The sequence below is a fragment of the Cebus imitator genome, unplaced genomic scaffold, assembly GCF_001604975.1.
Source record: "Cebus imitator isolate Cc_AM_T3 unplaced genomic scaffold, Cebus_imitator-1.0 Scaffold279, whole genome shotgun sequence".
Lineage (NCBI taxonomy): Eukaryota > Metazoa > Chordata > Mammalia > Primates > Cebidae > Cebus > Cebus imitator.
Genome location: NW_016107594.1, coordinates 824,698 through 846,649, shown reverse-complemented (window position 1 = coordinate 846,649; position 21,952 = coordinate 824,698). Strand labels below are relative to the sequence as shown.

General features: G+C 37.7%; 1 protein-coding gene and 1 long non-coding RNA gene across 3 annotated transcripts in view; both read right to left on the bottom strand.

The window, feature by feature from the left end:
- CSMD1 (CUB and Sushi multiple domains 1) overlaps positions 1–21,952 on the bottom strand; it is a 2,110,588-nt gene that overhangs the window by 2,031,138 nt on the left and 57,498 nt on the right. The gene's annotated exons all lie outside the window — the stretch shown is intronic.
- Positions 3,008–5,724, bottom strand: LOC119467310. The gene is made up of 3 exons (XR_005195845.1): positions 5,581–5,724; positions 4,580–4,581; positions 3,008–3,023 (listed from the first exon to the last, which is right to left on the bottom strand). It is a non-coding gene; the product is annotated as an uncharacterized LOC119467310 (long non-coding RNA).

Here is a 21,952-nt window from a genome sequence, read left to right as displayed (position 1 = left end):
AATATACCTATGTATATGTAATATCTATATAAAATATATATATAAAGAAAAATCTAACGCAAATACTCCAATCCACAGGGATAATAGTCCCCCAAAACACAGATTCTCCCATGTAGATTTATTGCAATGGTAAAAAGCTATCTGTTGCTAAAATAATTAGTAATTAAAAATTACTAATTAAAAAGTAATTAGATTACATAGAGTCTAACCATCACAGAGCTGATCCATATTTTAGATAATAAACTGTTTACACTGTGTTGTCAAATACAGCCGGAAGCCTCATATCTGCTTATAATCTTCCCTTCCTCAGAACCAACATGTTTATTTTTCTTGTGTTTCCATGCACAAAGCAGGCCTGGCGAAAGGGCAGCTCTGAGGTGTCATGGACGTGCGTCTCCAGTAGAGGGCAGGAGCAGGAACAGGTGGAGGACAGTGGTATCCAATTAAACTCTGGGTTAGCAGCTCCCGATCTTCCCACGTAGACCTGAGACCAAGGAATGTTAGCGCCTGCGGCAGTGGATTCGGGAGAGCATGATGCCCTAAACATGATGTCCAGGTTTAGAGACAGACATCCATGTGGATATTCCTGGCGGGGACTCAAACTTTTAGCAGAGACACTTGATGCATAGAATACTTGGCATCTTGGCCACACAGAGACCCATCTGTCACAATGGCCTCCTGCCTATTTCAAAGTTGCTTAGATCTCTTCAGCAAGGCATAGGTGCCAGGCAGGAGTGGCTCTTCATGGGGAGTCAGTATAAAACTGCAAGTGTCATCTCTTCTACAGGAACATCTTCCCTTCCCCCAGTCCCATCCCTGGTCCAGCGCCTTACACCTGTTGCCACTTGTTCATAGAATACACTAGATTTGCCCTGGGAAGGCAAAGCCAGCACTTCAAATTAGGTTCAGATGCCAAAAAAGACAGGTGGTGCTTCAGCAGGCGTCTGATGAAGTCAGGAAGATAACTCAGGGCATAAAAATGTTTTTATAAAAGAAAGTAGAGTCCTCTCCATGGGAGCGTTCTGAGGCAGCTCCAGAGGTGACCACAATTATAAAACTAAATAGAATTTTGCACATTAGGATTACAAGAACATGGGGTAATATCACATTAAGAACTGCTCTTAACATCAGCAGATATTGTGCACAATGTTTATGGGAAACTTTTAAATATAGCACAACCCTTTGAAAAAAGTATTATGGTTGTAGATTCAGAGTGTGTTGGAACACATATACACATATAAATACGGCCTGTATTTACGTTAAATCAATGAAGAGGGTTTTGTTCAACTTGAAAAGTATGTTTCCTTTCTTCCTCATTGAAATATGAAAACTAAATGCAGTAGTTTAGAATGAGAAAATGCATGTGACATTGCCCTGCTCAATAAATGTAAGAAGTTGAAAATATCAGATCATCCTGCTTGGGTAACTCTGTAGTAATAACCTCCAATAAAAATACTTTACATAAAAAGTATAGGAATTTTCTTTACAGACGATTTCATTTAACCAAGTGTAAGGCCTTCACATGTGATACTGCAAAGAATACATAGGTATCAAGGTTCATATTATAACAAAGTGACAGCTAGATGCTAAACTAGGCCTCACCATATTAATATTAAAACAAGATAATGCATTCAACAGAAACCCTGAGGATATATATATATATATATATTTTTTTTTTTTTTTTTTTTGGGATGGAGTTTTGCTCTTGTTACCCAGGCTGGAGTGCAATGGCGCGATCTCGGCTCACCGCAACCTCCGCCTCCTGGGTTCAGGCAATTCTCCTGCCTCAGCCTCCTGAGTAGCTGGGATTACAGGCACGCGTCACCATGCCCAGCTAATTTTTTTTTTGTATTTTTAGTAGAGACGGGGTTTCACCATGTTGACCAGGATGGTCTCGATCTTTTGACCTCGTGATCCACCCGCCTCGGCCTCCCAAAGTGCTGGGATTACAGGTTTGAGCCACCGCGCCCGGCCGACCCTGAGGATATTTTACTTTTGCAAGAAATGACAGAAAGGTATCCTTTGTCAACATCACAGTTTTTTGCTGGTGACAGATACCAGCATCATGTCAACAGGGTGGGAGACATTTCATTAGGCCTCCCCAGGTGCACAGGATTCAGTCGGTTCATTAGTTCATTCTTACATTGCTATAGAGAACTACCTGAGACTGAGTAATTTTTGAAGAAGAGAGGTTTAATTGGCTCACGGTTCTGCAGGAAACGTACAATCACGGTGGAAGGTGAAGGGGAAGCTGGCTTGTCCTACTCAGCTGGAGCAGGAGGAAGAGAGAGTGAAAGGGGAAGAGCTACAGGCTTTAAAATAACCAGAACTCCTGAGAACTCTATCATGAGACAGCAGCAGGGGATGGTGCCAAACCATTAGAAACCATCCCATGATCCAGTACCCTCCCACCAGGCCCCACTTCCAACACCGGGATTACAATTCAACATGAGATTTGCGTGGGGACATAGAGAAAAACTGTATCAGTCGGGCCCCTAAAATGTGACTATCTACAGAACAAGGATGCCAGGTTCAAAACCAGTAACAAAGGAAGCCAGAATATGAAGAGGGCGGCAAGAAAGGACCGGAGTATGGCAGTCGTTCAGATGGAGGAAGAGATTTCCAAAGATTATAACATTTGAGATGGGCATGGAAGGCTAGGTACACTTCAGAACAGGGCACTGCTCTTAAGGCATTTACAGTCAGAAATCGATGCAGAAAATATGCTAAGATCTATTTAGGAGAGTATTACTACTGTGTGTGATAACACAGTTGAAATGACAGAAATGTCAGTTGTAAAATAACACTAGACTTTGTGATATTTGAAGTCTTTCCTATTTCTCTGATTTTATGTAAGTTACTACTAAAAACATAAAAGCATTTATTCTGTTAAAAAAACTGCCCAGCCAAGTGCGGTGGCTCACATCTGTAATCCCAGCACTTTGGGAGGCTGAAGTGGGCGGATCACCTGAGGTCAGGAGTTCAAGATCAGCTTGACCAACACAGAGAAACCCCATCTCTACCTGGGAGGCAGAGGTTGCGGTGAGCCGAGATCATGCCATTGCACTCCAGCCTGGGCAACAAGAGAGAAACTCCAGCTCAAAAAACAAAAAGAAAAAAGAAAATTGTCCCTGAAAAATTCTTCCTTTGAATGAAATCCCGTGACTCCTGAGGGCTCAAGGACATCCCTCAAGGCCCCTTCCATGCACGAAACGTATGGGCTTTCTGGGACAGACTTATTTTTGTATTTATGAGCTTCAAAACTCACAGAGTACATTCTCTTTTCTCTCTTTTTCTGGAAATCTCAGGGCAACAAGTAGGCGTTCCTCCCAGACTCAGACCTCTGTGCTGATTCTTACAGGACACCCTCCTCTTCTCCTTTCGCTAATCCTCCTTGACCTCATTACCCATTTTCTAACTTACTACATGATGTGTATGTCAGCTCAAGTATTTATTAGAAACAAGACAGAGATATTAACATAAAAAAGCCAACTTCCAATGTCCATGCAAGCACTGTGAAGTTGTGCTTTAAAAAGACACACAGGTGAAAATGGATAGCTGAATCAGGTTACTTCAGATTGATAAAATCTTTACTTTTCTTTCTTTACTCAACCTCAATATTTCAGTGAAATAAATTTATTTGAATGATACATTTTCATAATTTCACCAAGAACTTCCCACTATTAATTGCCGCACATATGTGCAGGTATGTGCATGTGGAATGTTAAATAATTTATATATAAACACACTTGTGAATATGTACGTGTTTGTACATATATGCAGATATATATCATTTTTACAATCACCACACACAGATACACCTACCTGTGTAATTTTAAATAACTGAGTATTTAAAAATGTATTGAAGTTCTGGGGGTATGTATATGTTTGGTTTATTTTCTTTTTCTTTTGTTATTATGACTTGAATTGTTTGGGCACCTAAAATACATGTACCAAGAGATAAACCGCTTAGATACAGGGATGAATATAACAGAGCCATTGCTTTCAGTGAGTCAATAGTTTAACAGAGAAAATCATGATTATGTAAAATGTCATGCCTTACTTCTATAAAGTTAGCACAGAAACATAGTTAAAATCTCTAATGTAAAATTAAAGCATAATTGAAATTAAAACACTTTGTAATTTACTCATAGCTATAATTCAGAAATAGTCTCTGCCCAAGGGAAAAAAAAAATAGCTCTGCCAATTAGAATATATTTAGAACCACAGGTTAGATGTAAATGTTCAATTCTTTCTTACTATGAAAGTTTGCTTGTACTTAAAATTTAGCATAAATAAATAATTTAATAAATTTGATTCATGAGAACTATGACCAAAATTTTCAATACGGTAACAAAAATTAACGGAGATTTAATATACATCATCTATGAGCCATTCCATGGCTATTTAATGCATATTATCAATTATTTTGCTAGAAATGGAAAGTTTGCATTAGCTCCAGATCATTCATAAAATATTGACATGAAAAGAAATGATTCCATATCCAACACTCTAAATGTAGTAACACTCTGTACCATAAAATGAAAAGGTTCGGTATCCATGCTCTAATACATTGTACCACTAATAAACATAGTCAGTGTGAATCTGTCCCCTCTAAAATCTGGGTGTTGCCCACATGAAAGTATTGACAAGAGGACATAGAAAAGGTGATGAGGCTGTGCTGGCTTCTCTCCTGTGAGTGCAGTAGGCTCCCCCATTATAAAAGGGCTTGACCTGGAGTTCATCCCCTCTTGCCCTTTCACCTTCTTCCCTGTGAAGGCAGAACATTCCTTCCCTACAGAGGAGGCAGCTACAAGGTATTCTCTTGGAAGCAGAGAACAGCCCGCAACACAGCCCAGAACTGCCAGTGTCTTGATCTTGGACTTCCCAGCTTCCAGAACCATGAGAAATACATTTATGTTCTCCATAGATTAGCCGGAGGTATTGTGCTGCACTAACCCAAAAGAGCTAAGACAGTAGTGGAAAATAAAATGAAAAGACAAATAGAAGACAATGTTGAGATCAATCAAGGTAGGTTATCGGGAAAATTCCTACCTTGTATCTGTAATATTTATAATGTTGAGTCAATGTATTTTCTAAGAATCTTACTCTAATGAACCAAACGGGCCAGGGCCTTCGCCCCCAAGTCTACTCAAACTTTTTCTAGATAGTATTATATTTATAAATGGCCGAAATGAGTGACTCAAGTCAGTTAAAGATAAGTCGATTTCTTGAGTCTACACATAGGAAAATTAGAATATCAATAACAAAGTGTTTAGAGAGAAAATGCATATTGGAAATGCTGGCAGTATAAATCTAGGGAATTCAGTCATATCATGAAATAAAATGAGTTTAATAAAATAATTTTTCGAAAGGAAAATATATGTCTGCAAAAAGATAATTTTTCTCAGGAATCAAGGATTTAGTTACTGAGGACCTCTTCTCAGAAATTACGATGGTGGGTCATGCGTGCTGGTGCACGTCTGCAGTCCCAGCACTTTGGGAGGCTGAGGCAGGTGGATCACCTGAGGTCAGTAGTTCAAGACCAGCCTGACCTACATGATGAAACTCCATATCCACTAAATCCAAAAAATTAGTCATGCATGGGTGATGCATGCCTGTAATCCCAGCCACTTGGGAGGCTGAGGCAGGAGAATCGCTTGAACCCAGGAGGCAGAGGTTGCAGTGAGCTGAGACTGTGCCATTGCACTCCAGCCTGGGCAACAAGAACAAAACTCTGTCAAAAAAAGAAATAAAGAAAAAGGAGAGGAAAAGGGAGGGGAGGAGAGGGGAGGAGAGGGGAGGGGAGGGGAAAGAAGGGGAGGGGAGGGGAGGGGAGGGGAGTAGGGAAGAAATTATAATGGCGATCTATGGTGATCTAGAGTCAGAAACAGCCAATTTCAAGTGACTTGTTCCTTCCCTCTCACACTCAGAAACCTCATCCACCAGCCAGAGGCAGCTTTTATGGTCAGTCAGTCTGAGCCGGGGTGCTAAACACATTTTATATTACAAGGGTGTACTCAGGATAATTCCAATTCCATTATAAATTCTGTTTTAATCTTCCTATCTCAAAAATTACCATTATTTAACATAAAATATGTATGACGTTAATGGGAGTTTATGTTTTTTAAGATCATTTTAAAGATAATGTCTTTATACTGTCCCCTAAAAACACAGTATTCTCTGTATGTAAGTTTGTGATACCATAATCACTATGCACTTGTTAAAATACTTCATGCTGTAAATACAGACATTGAGATGCTTATTAACATGCAACGAATATTTTCCAAAATACATTTTATTTTACTCAGGTAATAGAAGGATAACCAATAAATGTTAATTACCCACAGAAGTGATGGGTGTGTGTGTGTGTGTGTGTGTGTGTGTGTGTGTGTGTACAGGAATGTATATGAATGTTAACTCACCCTAAGAGAAAATGTGTTTCTTGTTGTTCTGAATGATTATTCTTCTCCACCAGCCATGTTTTTTCTTATATGTTGTTTTCACAGATCATGGCAAGAGGACTTTATAAAAGTTCCAGAGAACGTTACTCCATCTGGGAGAACACCCACGAGCGACTGTATTCACTCAGAATTGAACCTTTCATGCAAGAAGCCACCTCCAGCCTTTTGAAGGTACTCTTGCATCTGTCTGGAATACTTGCCCTCTTCCCTTAGCCAAATTTGCTTCAGTTCCAATCTTGCTATTTCCTTCCTATAAAAAGCCTTTCCAGAATCCCCCAGCATGGACAAACTGCTCTCTTTAGTTGTACCCACAGCACCTGAGCTTTTGTAATCATGATCCAGGAAGTCACTCCAGTGAGATTCCCCATTGCCTTGCAGGTTATCCCACCAGAGAGTACATTCTAGAAGAGGTCAGGTAGTGCATGCCTGTGCTTTTTTGTTTTGTTTCTGTTTTTGTTCTTAATGTACCTTCAATTCTAACGGCAGAGGATGCTCACACTGAATGTGCTATGATTAAATGTATAAATACACATCAGTGATTCTTGTTGGATAACCTATCCTTGTCCCACCCCATCTCTACCTAGCACTTCTGATTATGCTTGCTTATATACACCACAGTATTTTACAAAATTCTGTTTTACTCCAGAAAAATTAGAAATTAAAGGTCAAATGACATTTAGCAATAAGAACTTCTAGTAACTTGATATTATCGCTTTTACGTCTTCTTCCTATCTTAAAATTTGAATCATTTTAAATTTCCTGGCAAATAATTTACATGCTCTCAGTTTTTAAATGCACATGTTAAATTTGTTTTCTATGAAAGAAATTGATAGAGCTCATGAGAGAAGCTATGCAAATATAAGAAGCAACACATCTTGTCCACAGTTCACATGGTGCAGTCTGAGTAATTGCTCTGAGGGCACCTGCAAACCTTCAGATGACAGACCATCGTGTTATACCCATTCTGTGTTCTCACACTCCCAGATTGTCAGAGGGTGTAAGGGAGGCCACTAAAAGACTCCAAAGTCACCCGAATAAGTGTTTTCTGCTACACAAGTAAATGGCTCGAAGAATTCCTTTATTAAGTTTTTCCTCGTGCTAAAGTCTTAACTGGCATCTTCTCTCAGCCTCAAAAGAGTCTCTCACTCCCTTGAATCTCCTTCTTGTTCCTAGTCTTGGTATATATGCATATTACCCACTTTCCATCACAGAAATCTCACATGCGTATGTACAGTAATAGTTTCCTGCATCCACCTTGGCTAGATAGGAAGCTGCTACTCAGGCGTAACTCCAAGGATTTTTAAACTTAGGTGAACAGTCTTAAAAATGACTTGAAATAAAGGGATGTCAATTATACTAGCATGGAATTAGGGTTAATATTTTAAAATATATAATATCAATTTTTTTTAGTTTTAGATGACCACCACCATTGTCTTGCAACAGTTACATAGTAGTAGGTGCAAGTGTCCATTTGTTAAACAGCTGTCCTTCCTTCTGCCCCTCCACCCGTGTCTCATTCACGCCTCATTCTCAAAGGCAATAATGAACAGTTACTTCTTAAAGGGTTAGTGTATATTTTAAAATAACTTAAAGAGTGTAACTGGATTGTTTGTAACTCAAAGGATAAGTGTTGGAGGGAATGGATATCCATTCTCCATGATGTGTTTATTTCACATTGCATGCCTCTGTCAAAACATCTCGTGCATCCCATATAAATAGTAGGCCATATTATATATATATATATGATATATATATATACACACACACAATTTATACACACACACACACACACAAACACACACACAATGTGCCCACATAACTTAAAAATAAATGTAAAATGTAACATGAAGCTTCTTGTGATGACCTCACAGAGTTTAAACATGTATATGCTACGCTTCTATTCTGTATTGCTTCCTGCACTTTCACATTCTTTCCTGATATACCTATCCATGGAAAACACTCAGTGGGACTATCAGTGGCTATGAGTCAGGATGATGAAGAAATTTACCAAGTCACCTTAGGGAGGTCATTCTATTATACATCTCCAAGATTCAGTGTTCCAATGGTCGAAAATAATATAATAACTCCAATACTGGGTTTTCAATAACAATCAAATAAGATGATGAAGAAGTAACTGTCTCATAAATTATAGGCAGTATACAAACCTTATCTGTATAGGTTTCTTTGGTTTGGGTTCTGTGGGGGAAAGAAAGCAGCTTAGCACGCTACTTTCAACCTTGGATCTGAATCATCCTTTGATAGTTAAAGCAAGCTTTATCATAGAACTCATTTTTGTGCTCTGTCACTTCTCAGCTTGCTTGAAGTCTCAATCACCGTAGGAGGAAAAGTGATGAACTAGACAAGCTTCTGCCCTCACGATTCTAACAACACAAATCAAGCATCCAGGCTCACAAACACAACTCCAGACATGCTATGTTGAATAGGGATTTGATAATCTGTTAGAAAAAATGCGTGATCCACTGTGAGCTCTGATCATGTAAGTATTATTTTCATCTATGAGACCATAACAAAGTTGCAGTTTGGTATCATCTTGGTAAGATAATCTCATCTCAATATCCTAATTATCTTCATGTAAAATGAATTTTTCCCTCAAGAATTTGAATGTTTTCTGTTCTATTTTTATTGAACTAAAACCTATCTATATGGTATTTTCAATAAAAGGTTTAATAGTAAACATAATGTAAAACCTACAAGAACTTCTATAAATATAATATTATAAATCACTCAAACTTTTTTTTTCCCCCTGAGATGGAGTCTCACTCTGTTTTTCCCAGGCTGGAGTGCAGTGGCATGATCTCGGCCCACTGCGGCCTCCGCCTCCTGGGTTCAAGGGATTTTCCTGCCTCAGCCTCCCGAGTAGCTTGGGACTACAAATGCCTGTCACCATGTCCAGCTAATTTTTGTATTTTTAGTAGAGATGAGGTTTCACCATATTGCCTAGGCTGGTCCCTGAACTTGTGATCCACCTGCCTCAGCCTCCTAAAAGTGCTGGGATTACAGGTATGAGCCAGTGCGTCTGTCCCAAACTTTTTGACATATTTATCATATTGTTTCCATTTGTCAAATTAAGATTATTATGGTCAAGTAAGAAAACTTTTTTCCCAAGTTTCCCCAACGAGCAAAAGACAAAACTGGGATTTGAACCCAATTCTTCTCTCTGCAAATCCCATCTCTTTTTTTGTAATATGAAATCAAATCATCTTTGCATCCACCATGGTGTCTACATTGCACAAATACATCCAGTGAAAATTTCTGGAATGAATGAGTGACTAACTTGAATTACTACATAACTCACATAGTTTGGGTTGTTATCAAGCATATTTGAATATATGACATATCAAAGCCAAGATAATAATATGTTAAAGTGAATCCTAACAAGATAGACTGGACTCTCATTATAAGTCTTTCTGATAGTTTATTCCCTGAGCAGCAGACACAAGGAAGGACAATATTAACATGATTTTATCAGAGAACAAAACATGGTCAATGTCAGTTTTATGATTTTTTTGTAGCGTAGCCCACTTTTGGTTCTGGATAGGGGCTCAAGAGTCCAACTTGAGGGTTAATTTCCAGACACAAGTTGGTGGTCTTTGACTGGGTCACGTGTTCTTTGTCACATGATTCCTGTTTTAACCTGATATTTCCTAAGAAGTTAAATTAACACGTGGCATTTTGTACAAATAAACTAAAATATACCTTTCCTATGATTTTACCATTAATCATTTCAAAATCAACTATGAAAAGTTTAAAATTCTGAAACATAGGTATCATATCTGGGATTTTCTAGTTATAAAATGGCATTCTGTTATGCTCAGTATGCAAAATAGATCCTTTATTTCCCTGAACATTTAATGCATTTCCAGCCAGAGATTTATATTTTTATTTTCCTATTAGAGTTTTAGCAGTTTATTCTTTCCAGGTTACATTTAATGAGTACACAAGTGAGAGCTCATAAACCACCCTAAATAAATAAACAAATACACATTTTAAAAGTGGACTTTCTATTTTGAATTGTTTTTATTAAAAAACGTATTTTATTATATCAGTGCTGATATTCATGAGGCTGCCATATCATAAATCCAAAGGACAGCCCAGCCTATCAAGTCTAAAATATTTAAATTGCAGGGTAAAGAAAGAGGCTGCTATTACATTTATTTTTTCTTGTGGATAAAATGAATAAATGGATGTATCACAGAGGTAAGCATGAATTTTTTTTTTTGTTTCTAACTAAAGGAAGTAATAAAACACCTATAATTTTGTGTAATAGACTTTGCTCTGACTCTGCCATGAACTCTTTATCTTTAATATTTTCTGTATTTGTGAGATCTATGTGTTTGGCCATGTAATTCTCTCCAACTTAATACTAGCACTTGTGTCCACTAGAAACTTTGGAATCTCAAAACAGTATAATTTTTCTACATTAATGTATAAACGCTAGTTATTGTTTTGGTTTTAATTAACCCCATTATTTAGGTACAGATATGATATAGACTTGGGGAAAAACAAACTCAAATGATAAATAAAATGTAGAATAAAAAGCATGTATATATCTCCTTAATCTTTAATTTCCCTGTTAAAAAATATGACCAGTATTTTTCTAGATATGTGTGTGTGTGTGTGTATATATATATATATATATATATATATATATATATATGGTCATTTAATAGAAACAACCTTTACAGGGCTTCAGAATATATACTGTCACTTCCATTTCAAATTCACTGCACTTTCACATCGTCTCTCTGTATTGGGGCACCTGCTACTATTTTGCATTTGAAGACCTTCCTAGCATCCCTCCCTAAGTAGTCTGCTATCAAGTAACTTCAAGCTCTTTCCAGATTTTTATATAATGAGCAAAGATACCTTTTACTTAATTTTTAAACCATTTACTTGGACTAAAGTTTAAAAATAAGAGCATTCAGCTAGAAAACATACTATTTTCACTCATAAAGATTCAAAGCAGTAGACATCCTGTGTCTAAAAGATATGCTTCAGCATTCCTTTTAGTGAAAAACAAATGGGGCTGTGTTATTTGCTTTCGATGCATTACTATTATCATTGTTGTTGTTGAGACAGGGTCTCGCTCTGCTGCACCAGGCTAGAGAGTGATGGCTCAATCTCAGCTCACCACAACCTCCGCCTCCCAGGTTCAAGCAGTTTCCTGCTAACTTTTGTACTTTTCTTAGAGATGGGGTTTCAGCAGCTTGGCCAGGCTGGTCTCAAACATGTGACTTCCAGTGATCCACCTGCCTCCAAAAGTGCTGGGATTACAGGCATCAGCCACCAAATCTAGCCAAATCCATTATTTAATCTAACCTTAGCATTAATCCCTGCCAACCTGCCCCAGCAACTGCCAGTGAGGCGCAGTGTAAAAGCTTCATGCAGGACTCAAGAATTGAGTCTTGGGGCACAAGACTTTGCCTTGTATCTTAGCTCGGTGATGCCAGTCCTTTTTTTCAGAGTAAGTGAGTTGGAATGGAGCAACAACTGACATGTAAGAGTTATGCCTTAGTAACTAATTCTTAGAGATTCTTCATGGCATCCTAAAATGATGAAAGACAACAGGCAGGGCATCTGCACTGGTGTCATTACTCAGGTAAGTGGTGATGAGTCTGTGAACTAGGGCTAAGGGACTAGACATGTCAGATGACACTTATCTGCAAGATAACATAAATAGAGCTGGGCAGGTGCATTTGTCCATTTGCTCATACTAAAACGTTGGATTCCAACTTGGCGCATCTTCTGTTCACACTCACCAGCAAATCCTGCAAACTCTACCATCAGGACGTACCCACACTCCCACCAAGACTCCCCAAAGATCCCAACATTGTCCTGTCCACCAGCTGTCTCTAACAGATGAAAATCATTTTCCAAGTGTTTTTCACATTATATCTCCAGAGATTCTTTCAAACCTAAGTCCGTGTAAAACTCTGCAATCATACCCGACATCATCAGAGGCAAAAGTAGAAATCCTTCCCTTATACAGGTTGCTTCCCAGGTCTGGCTCCTGTTACCTCTCTGAGCTCTGTTCTCAGCCTTTGTCCCTCAGCCTGCTTTGCTATGCCACCCTAGCCTCTGCCCACATGGGACCCACCCCTAGACTTTCCCATTGCCATCGACACTGCCTGGAGTGCCCATCACCAAGAAGCCAACCAGCATATCTTACTTCCACTGGATCTCAGCTCAAACCCCCCTTATCAGAACCAACTAGCCGGATCCCCTGTATATGCACGATCTCCCATATTTTTCTTCAGAATTTTTATCACCATCTGATATCACTACATGTGGTTATTTAGTTATTTACTATTTTCTGACTCTGCAAGAGCAGGGGCTTTCCCTACTTGTCACTGATACATCTATAACTACTAAAATTGTTCCAAGTGCACTGTAGGGGCTCACAGATATTTACTAAATAAATATGTGAGCCTGAGCAAGTCACTGGCCCTTCTGAACTTCAGCTTCTTCTCTGTGAAATAACAATTCTAATTCTAGTCATCAGAGAAGCTCCTGCAAGGGGAACATGAGCACGTGGGGACACAGTGAGAAGGCAGCTGTCTACAAGATAGTGAGGTAGGCTGCAGGCAAATCAAACCTGCAGACACCTTCACTGTGGACATCCAGGCTCCAGAACCACGGGTAATACACTTCTGCTCTTTAAGCTGCCTACCCTATCACAGTTTGTTATGGCAGCCCTAGCAAAGGACTAAAATTACTAAAGGACTCCTGCAAAATAACAGATATTCAAGAAATAGGCATTTCTATTAGAAGTTTAATTCACAAAGATATATATATATATATATACATATATCTTTGTGAATTAAACATATATATGTGTGTGTGTGTGTGCATAGGATCATGAAATGTGAGATTTTGGATATTTCATGGAAATCCCGTCTCGATGTTTCAGAAGTACTAGGTAATAATCACCTCAGTGTAGACAGGGGAAAAGTTAATCTCCACGCGTGTTTGGTCCATTTGTCTACCAACGATGAAATAATTTGTCACAATTTTCTTCTGATTCATTTAACTAACACATCATTCTACACATCTCCCAGAAACGTTCAGCTTCTATTTTTCTTCTAGAGCCCACACTTCATAAATGGGGTGACATTAACCCTAAACCATGGTTATTATAAGCCACAGGAGATGATGAGGAGAGAGAATTCAGCCACCTCCACAACCACATTCCTTCACTGCCAAAAACATCGCCATTGGCAGATTTAAGTTTTACAAAGGCATTTGGCACCAGAATATCCGTAAATTCCGCAGCTACTGTAGTAAAAGTATATTGCAAGAGCTAATTTAGCTCCTAAGTGAAGCTACAGTTGGCTGTTGTGTAGTCAGGATTTTAACATTTTATTAACATTAAGCACGGACAAAGTGAATGAAGAAGGATGGGGCGGTGCATGCAGGGCAGAAGCAAACCCAAGGGGACAAGGAAGAAGAGCTTGTTTCTCCCCCTTGCTCTGTTCCTGTCTTTTGCATCACCCTACATCCATTGCTTTAATTGGCTTAGGTTCTAGATTCATAAAACATAAAATGCAGGCATGAACAGATGTTCTCCAATTTCAATATGCAATCAATGTCCTTTCATATGGGAGGTGTCTTGTGCTAATTAATCATACAAATATTAAAACAAAATTTATTTCATGTAAAAAGTATAACATGCAATTGGTGCAATATCAACACCAATTCTGACCACTGTAATAATGTACTTCTGATTTCATTCAAATGCACACACACATACAAATATACACATATATGTGCACATGTCATTTTGAGGAGTAGACTCGTAAAGAGAAATCTGACATACTGTTAGCTTATTCGTTTACTCAGCACAGCTGTGCAGAAAATTGTTGGAAACTACAGCCCAGCATACAGCTGAGTAAGCCAATTCCTTGCAGAAGCATATATTCTATCTAGTTTAAGCTCCCCGGCTAGGATTGGCAAGTATAGGACACAATTACATTTATCACCTGTCTCTCCAAAGACTAGTTTCTGCCAAACCCAGAAACATTAATATTTTATACCCCAGGTATCAATTTTTAGGTCATTTAGATTGTGGATAATACTGTATAATTGTTAGTTTTAGATACAAAAGGTTACCAGGTGCTAGAAAGTGTTAAAGTATATAAAGTAAAGAAAGCAATTTCAGCTGTGAAATTTCCATTTATTTGACCTGCGACCATTGTACGTATGGGACAGATCTTAACTTCTCAGTAAAGGTTTCCCAGAATCGCTCTATGCCTAGTTTTCTGTATCCCACCATCTAACACAGAGCTTGCCATTGTAGAGAATCTGAAATTTACAGAAGCTTATGGAACTTTAATTTAAAAATAAAACAGTTAAGACAATATATGTAGTATCAATAAGAGATATGAAAAAAAGGAAATCTGCCGTTACAAATCCTCGATTTATCTGTAGTAATTGGCTTTGAAATTCAGGCAATTATGCAGACACTTTTATTTTCTATTAGACTGATACAATTGGTTTTACTAGGTTTTACCTTAATTTGTGTCTTTCATGGGATAAACTTATTTGAGGCAGTCCTAAAAGATTAAACTATAACTCACTCCCCTTTTCTTAGAATACTGTTTTCTCCTTCAATTTTAAGATTTCTGTGTTTGACATTACTTCTGTTATCTCCTTCTGATCAGGACATAGTCCTGCTTCTGGTCGGTAGGAGGAGTAAACAACCCATCCCTCTGGTATTACACATGGCCATGTTACTTGCTTTAGCCAATGCTTTGTTAGCGGTACTGACTCGAGTCTTTGCTGGCTGGTTACCTTTGGTTGCCAATGTCAAATGACCAGCCTGCCCACCCTCTGTCTCAGCAGTCATACAAACACAGGTAATTATGTAAACACAGTAATCATGGAATCATGTTTACATGTAATCATGTAAACACAGCAATCGCGGAAACCCATGTAATCATGTAAACACAGCAATCGTGGAAACCCATGTAATCATGTAAACACAGCAATCGCAGAAACACATGTTGCATATCCATGAGCCAATCAATGCAAGGTGAATGCCTTGGAGGATCACCAAGACTATAGCTGATTTTACCAAAAAAGTCGGGAAGCCATTTGTTGCCACACTATAAACCAGCTGTATCCTGCAACCATAAAAAAAAACTGCGTCCTGTGGAAAAAGGGATTAGATACCTATTTCTAAGTTTATACAAAGCAAAACTAAGCAAGATTGAATTATTGAGCTGTTCCCACTACCATCTCCTCATATAAGCAATTTGGAGAAAATGGCTATCCCACAAAGGTTGGTGAAGCCCAGAAAGACATTTTTAAGTCTTTTAGCTTGTTAACAGTGTTAAAATGCAGTATATTTTTAGGACATTTGCAACAGTTCAAAGTTTATTTATTGTTATATGGGGACATGTACTTCAGAAATGTTCCTTGGACACTAGTATGCTTATATAAGAAATTCCTGTGTAACATGTATTAGTTATTAAAATTCAGAAAAAAATTAAAACCACAATAATTTGAGAGATTCATGTTGCTATTAATAAATAAAATGAATATTGCTAACATTTCTATGATACATGTTAAACAATAGCATGAATGCATTTATTAATGCAATTTTCATTTAGAATCTTTCAATGTTTAATCACATTTCTGTTGCTTCTAGATAAATTGATTACATCAATTGAGATAACTTTGCTATAATTAAAATTGTAAACTTGGAATTTTCTCCGCTTTATTTTGGGAAGACTTTCAAATATAACTTCTCTTGTTAAAAAAATTGTGAATTTTACATAAAATTGTTTTAAAAAGTAACATTTGGTACCAAGCAACTACACACTTGACATATTTCTAGAAAAAAAAATACCACTCAAAGTCTGATTTCAGAAACTAGAATATCTGCAGACAGTGTTTGTTCCTTCTGGGAGCTGAAGACACAAAGACTTCCAAAATCTTTCTGGCAGTGTGTCTTAAAGAGAAATAATCTACTACCTCACTAAGGCCTAGTTCAATTAAAATGAGACACAAATGAAAGTATTCAGCTAGCAGCTAATTGAAAATAAAGCTTGTGACATGTGCTCTTGTCTCCGAAATATGATAGCGGAGGATTTTGCTAAATAGACCCAACAGGGTAGCAAGTTGATGTGTTTCTATGCAGTTTCAGGACACACCGGTAAAGGCTACAAGAATGAGTGACATAGTAAACACCAGCAACACACCATGTGCTGGCACAGAAGTGATCAGCCTTGAGTATCATCCTTGAAATAACCCAAGGTTAAATTGATGTAAAGGTACATTTTGAAATATTTAATAGAGTTTTACCCCTTCCATTATGCTCCCTGGTTCACATATCCAACTATAGATCGTGTCAATCCCTGAAACACAGGAAGATGCAATGTTAATTTTTTCCTATGTTTTAAAATTGCTGCCTAATAGTGAATTAAGTTGTTATAGATACATCCTACGTATTACACCAAAATGCAGGAATTGAAGATGGGATTATAAAATAAACTTAAACATTTCTCTTTGCTAATGAGTTAAAAGATGATCTTTTTAACTTCAAGGAATCAGGTAATCAGTAGCACTTTCTTTTGCAGCTGGAAGTATTTAATCACCTTACATACTTGTAAGGATCTATTCTCTATCTGGTATATGTTTTTCTTTTTTTACTTTTCTTTCTTTCTTTCTTTCCCTTCCTTCCTTCCATGCTCGCTTCCTTCCTCTCTTCCTTCTTCTTAACCATGTTTTCCCACTAAGTATTTTATGATGGCACTAGTAAATTTTAGAAAAGCAACAGCAACATTCTCTCAGAGGAACACAATCTGTCCAGCTGTATAATCATGCATTAATATGCCGTTTAAATATAGTATCCCCCATTTTGGTAAATTGTAAGTGCTGCTGCCTCCTCACCATCTGTTCTTATGGGGAAAAAAGTCATATTTTGGGTCTTTGTGTCAAGATAAAGAAAATTAATTTCAAAACCAACAAGGAGAGAACTGTGAGTGCAGAAGGTAAGTAAATGCCAGCAGTTGCTCTGTGACTTCAAGACAGAGAAAGACGGTTTTGGAAAGTTGCACTTCAATACTTTTAATATCGAAGGTTTTGCAGCAAGCTTCTCCAGCACCAAGTGCAGGCTGCACATCCACAGTGTGCTTTCTGAATGTGTGTGGAATGAATGGAGAGATGAAAGGATGGCTGTGGGTGGACGGACGGCGCTGAGAAGACACACCAACTTATGAACACAACTACCCTCAGTCCTTCCTTCCTCTCTTTCTTCTTAAGGGATCTGGATGTGAGGCCCATACATTTATGTCGATTAAAATTTTTTGACACAGATGTTTACAAAGATAAATATAGGCAGAGAAGCATCATTTCAAGTAGGGTTTTCATTTGTTACATTTTAAAATGTCATTAGCCAGATTCACAACGTATTCCTCTTTGCCCACACAGTCACTCTCAACTCAGCCCTTACTTATGTTTGTTCATTTGTTTTTTAAATAAATGAAGGTTTTGATGAGTGTCCTAGCATGAGTGCAAAGAAGGTCTCCATAAACTAAGAGCTTTGAGGCAGCAGCAGTGAGCACCAGGGAGACACCTTTGACAAGAAGCCCCTGGCCAGCGACTCTGAGTAGAGGCCAGGCTAAGGAGAAACAGAATAGGCTGCCCGAGCTCAGAAGCAAAGCTCCCCCAACACTTTGACCCACACATCCCCCAAGGTAAAAAAGAAATATTTCCCCATGGGATGCCTTTGGACAGTCTGACACACAGCTGCCCATATCAACATCCCCCTTGTTTTTCAACCCTATGTTTTAAGTTTAAAATTATTTGTATAGATATGAAAATATTGTTTTATGAAGCCACCAAGTAAGAGTAATAATTCAGGAAGGCATTCCATCATTTTCATGCAGTTTTCCAAAGCTCTAGCTTGTGCTCACAGAAACACTCCACTGAGTTAGATACACTACAAAGAGCTTATCAGAGAGGGCTGTCTGCGACCTTGAGCTGACATTGGGTTGCTACTAGTAACGAGACGGAGACTACAAGATGGACACAGAAAGTGACTCAGGCCTAAAATAATGTCTACCTTTTTAGTTTTCATTTATCTACTTATTTATATATCATTTATTTATTTATTTATCAATCATTGATTGACCTATCATCTAGATCTACCTATAATCTATCAATCAGTTATCTATCTATTATTTATCTATATCTACCTACCAATACTATAGGTATCGTCTGTCAATCATTTGTCTATCAGTCATCTATAAACCTATCATGTATCAATTACCTATTATACATCAACCAATCAATCATCTATCTATATTAATAATATCTATCTGCATCTATCATCTAGCTATCTACTTATCATGTATCAGTCAGCTATCATCCATCCATCAATCAATTCTCTATCTATATCCATCTACCTACCTTTACTATATCTATCATCTATTAATCATCTGTCTATATTTATCATCCATCTATCTATGTATCTATCTATAACTTAAGGATTTCTATATACACACTTATGTTAAAACCCCATTATCACAACAGGCCCCATGATCAGGATTCTGCCTTCAGACCTTATAGCTCAGCACTTTCACTATGTATATCAGTCACGTGAGGATTTAAAATTCCCCAGATGGGCCATGCTGTTTCACAGCTCTGCCTGCCCATGTGTGGTCCCTGGATCCAGAGTTCTTCCTGCCCCACACCTTTCTTCTTAATTTAACTATCTTCAACCTAGAATCGTTCCCCATGACTGAGCTCAGGAAGAGGTCTCATTAGGAAATGTCCCTGCCTTCTCAGGGTGGAGACATCGCCCAGTGTGTATCCTGACCTCCTGCACATGCACCTCGAAAGCCCTATCACTCTGTGTTGAAGTTACTGTTCATTTCTAATGCTTGAAGAAGACTAAAAGTTACCAGGAATCAGAAACTGAGTCTTTCAGTGTGAATCCATTAAGCCATGTGTTTCATGAATGAAGGAATGAATACAACTCTATAAGATTATGCATTTTTTTTCTTAATTTCAGTATTTTCAGCAAAACGTCTATAAGCCTATTTTCATTTACTCTCATTCTCCAAAATGTAGACACACTCTCTCTGGATTATGTCACCATTGTAATTAAAGAGACAAGTTTTACATATTTTTAGGCCTTGTTAGGACTGAGAAACGGCATGTAGGCATTTTGATAGAAGAAAATAAAATCTAAGAAGTTCCTCTGTGATTAGAATGAAAAGAAATACAAGAATAGGGATGGCAACTTGAGTGAGTGCTTGGCTTGTTTACCGAAAGCAGATTCAAACGTCTTCACAGGGGAAGCAGCACTTTTGCAATTTCTGTGCCGTCTTCCTCTTCAACAGGATGCCTGGATGCCATGCTGCCACTCAGAACAGTTCGTACTTACGCTGCCTTTTCAGCAGCTTCACAGAAGAATCAGCAAAAACAGCCAGGAATAATAGGAACCCAAAGTGTAATGCATTAGGGAGTGAAGACTTAATCAAAGAAACAGCAAAGGGAAATTGAAATAATCATAGTCAGGCAGTGGAGATAATTACAGTTATAAAAATGGTTTCTGTCCTGTTCCACATGATCTTTCTTGCTACATCCAGATCCTGAAAATCATGTCAAGTTGAGAGGCAGAAATTATTATACTTCCCTATAATAAAGATTAGTTAAAATGTGCCCACAGATACTATATCACCAGATAACAGATGTTTTATCTTTGGAATTTTAATTTTAAAATATGTGCATGAGTTAGTTAATAAATAAATTAAGACAGGAAAAAACTGAAAAAGTATATCAGCCTGGTCGAGGTTTTCAGAGTGGGCAGCGGTGTAATTGTTAAAAATTGAAAATGTGCTCAAATTGATGTAAATAGAAAAAAATAAAAAAGAAGGAATTTTGTCCAGAACATCTTATTATTTCAAGTCTTTAAAACTTTGCCCACCTTTTGCAATTATGCTTCTATTTAATGGATTGTACCTTCGGGAATAAATGTTTGGAGGTAGAAATTCATACGGATTTTAGGTAGACCTATCTGTGAAACACTTTATTTAATATATATGTTAACACTAGATTACATGGGGATGGATTTTAATTAAAGAGCTAGTTATTGACCTTATTAAACATTGCCTATGACTAGTAAATATTTCAATGTAATTCTATATACATCACTGTTAATAGACAGGACCAGATAAAACCCATATTGCAATTGTCTATATGTGTTGCCCCCAAAACATCCTAAAATATGTTAAATGGATTTTTATAATAAATTTGCTACTAAATAAAAATAACAAAGTCACATAAAACACTATTATTTGGACAATTTTTTTTGCTCAAAGTATTATTTTGTGTGTTTTATTTTTATTTTTTAATGATATTTTTGTTGTCCTCTGTGGTGGCTCCTGTCTATAATCCTAGCACCTCGGAAGGCCAAGGCTGGAGGATACCTTGGGGCCAGGAGTTGGCGACCAGCCTGGGCAACATAGGAGGACTCTGTATTAAAAATGGATAATAATTAGCCAGGCATGGTGGCACACATCGTGTAGTCCCCGCTATCCAGGAGGCTGAAGGTGGAGGACTGCTTGAGCCCAGGAGTTCAAGGCTGCAGTGAGCTCTGATCCTGCCACTGCAAAACGGCCTGAGCAACAGAGCCAGACCCTGTCCATAAATAAATAAATAAATAGAAAGTGTATTTTTTTGTACATATAAGGAACAATCTGGTGGTAAGATCCTATCTTCACAATGAGAGAATATATTCATGGATTCTACAAGTTACTTTCCACTGTTTGTTTTTGTAAAATAGTAAAAAGATACCTATGCAGTGTATTCTTTAGGCTGAAGAGTTCATACAAAAGTTGTGTTTTTCTCTATGATGAGTAATACTAAGGCAAGATATTTTCTTAGGTGTTGGATGAAAAGAGATTTACAAACCCCAGAATGGTGACAAAAAACACTGGCTAGTAACTTACTAGTAACCAAATTCCTCTTTCTGTCAGCCTGACAAAGAACACATAAAGGAAAAGTCCCCTAAATACCTTGGCAGTGTCATAGTATCTGAAGGAAGCACAAAACAAAAGCACACGAATTATTTCATCTCACTTAAAATAGAACAGTGATTTCTTTAGGGTTATGAATGATGTCTTGACTTTTAGCCTGAGCAGAGTAAGAAACATGTCATCTGATCTAGGGAGAAGTTGCTCACACAGTGGCATACACACACACACACACACACACACACACACACACACACACACACACTACAAAGCGTCAGAATTTTCATGACACAAAAAAATCTACATTCAAAGCTAAAAACTACATATTAACATTATAATTTTCACCTTGTTTTTCCCCTTTCCCAAATATCAGCTATCTACTTGTCTACATTTTGTTTTTATTAATTGTATTTTGTTTTCAAAAGCAATTTTAGTGGCCTTTGTGACTCATCCTCCCTCATGCGGTCTTTGTATTCAAAAATA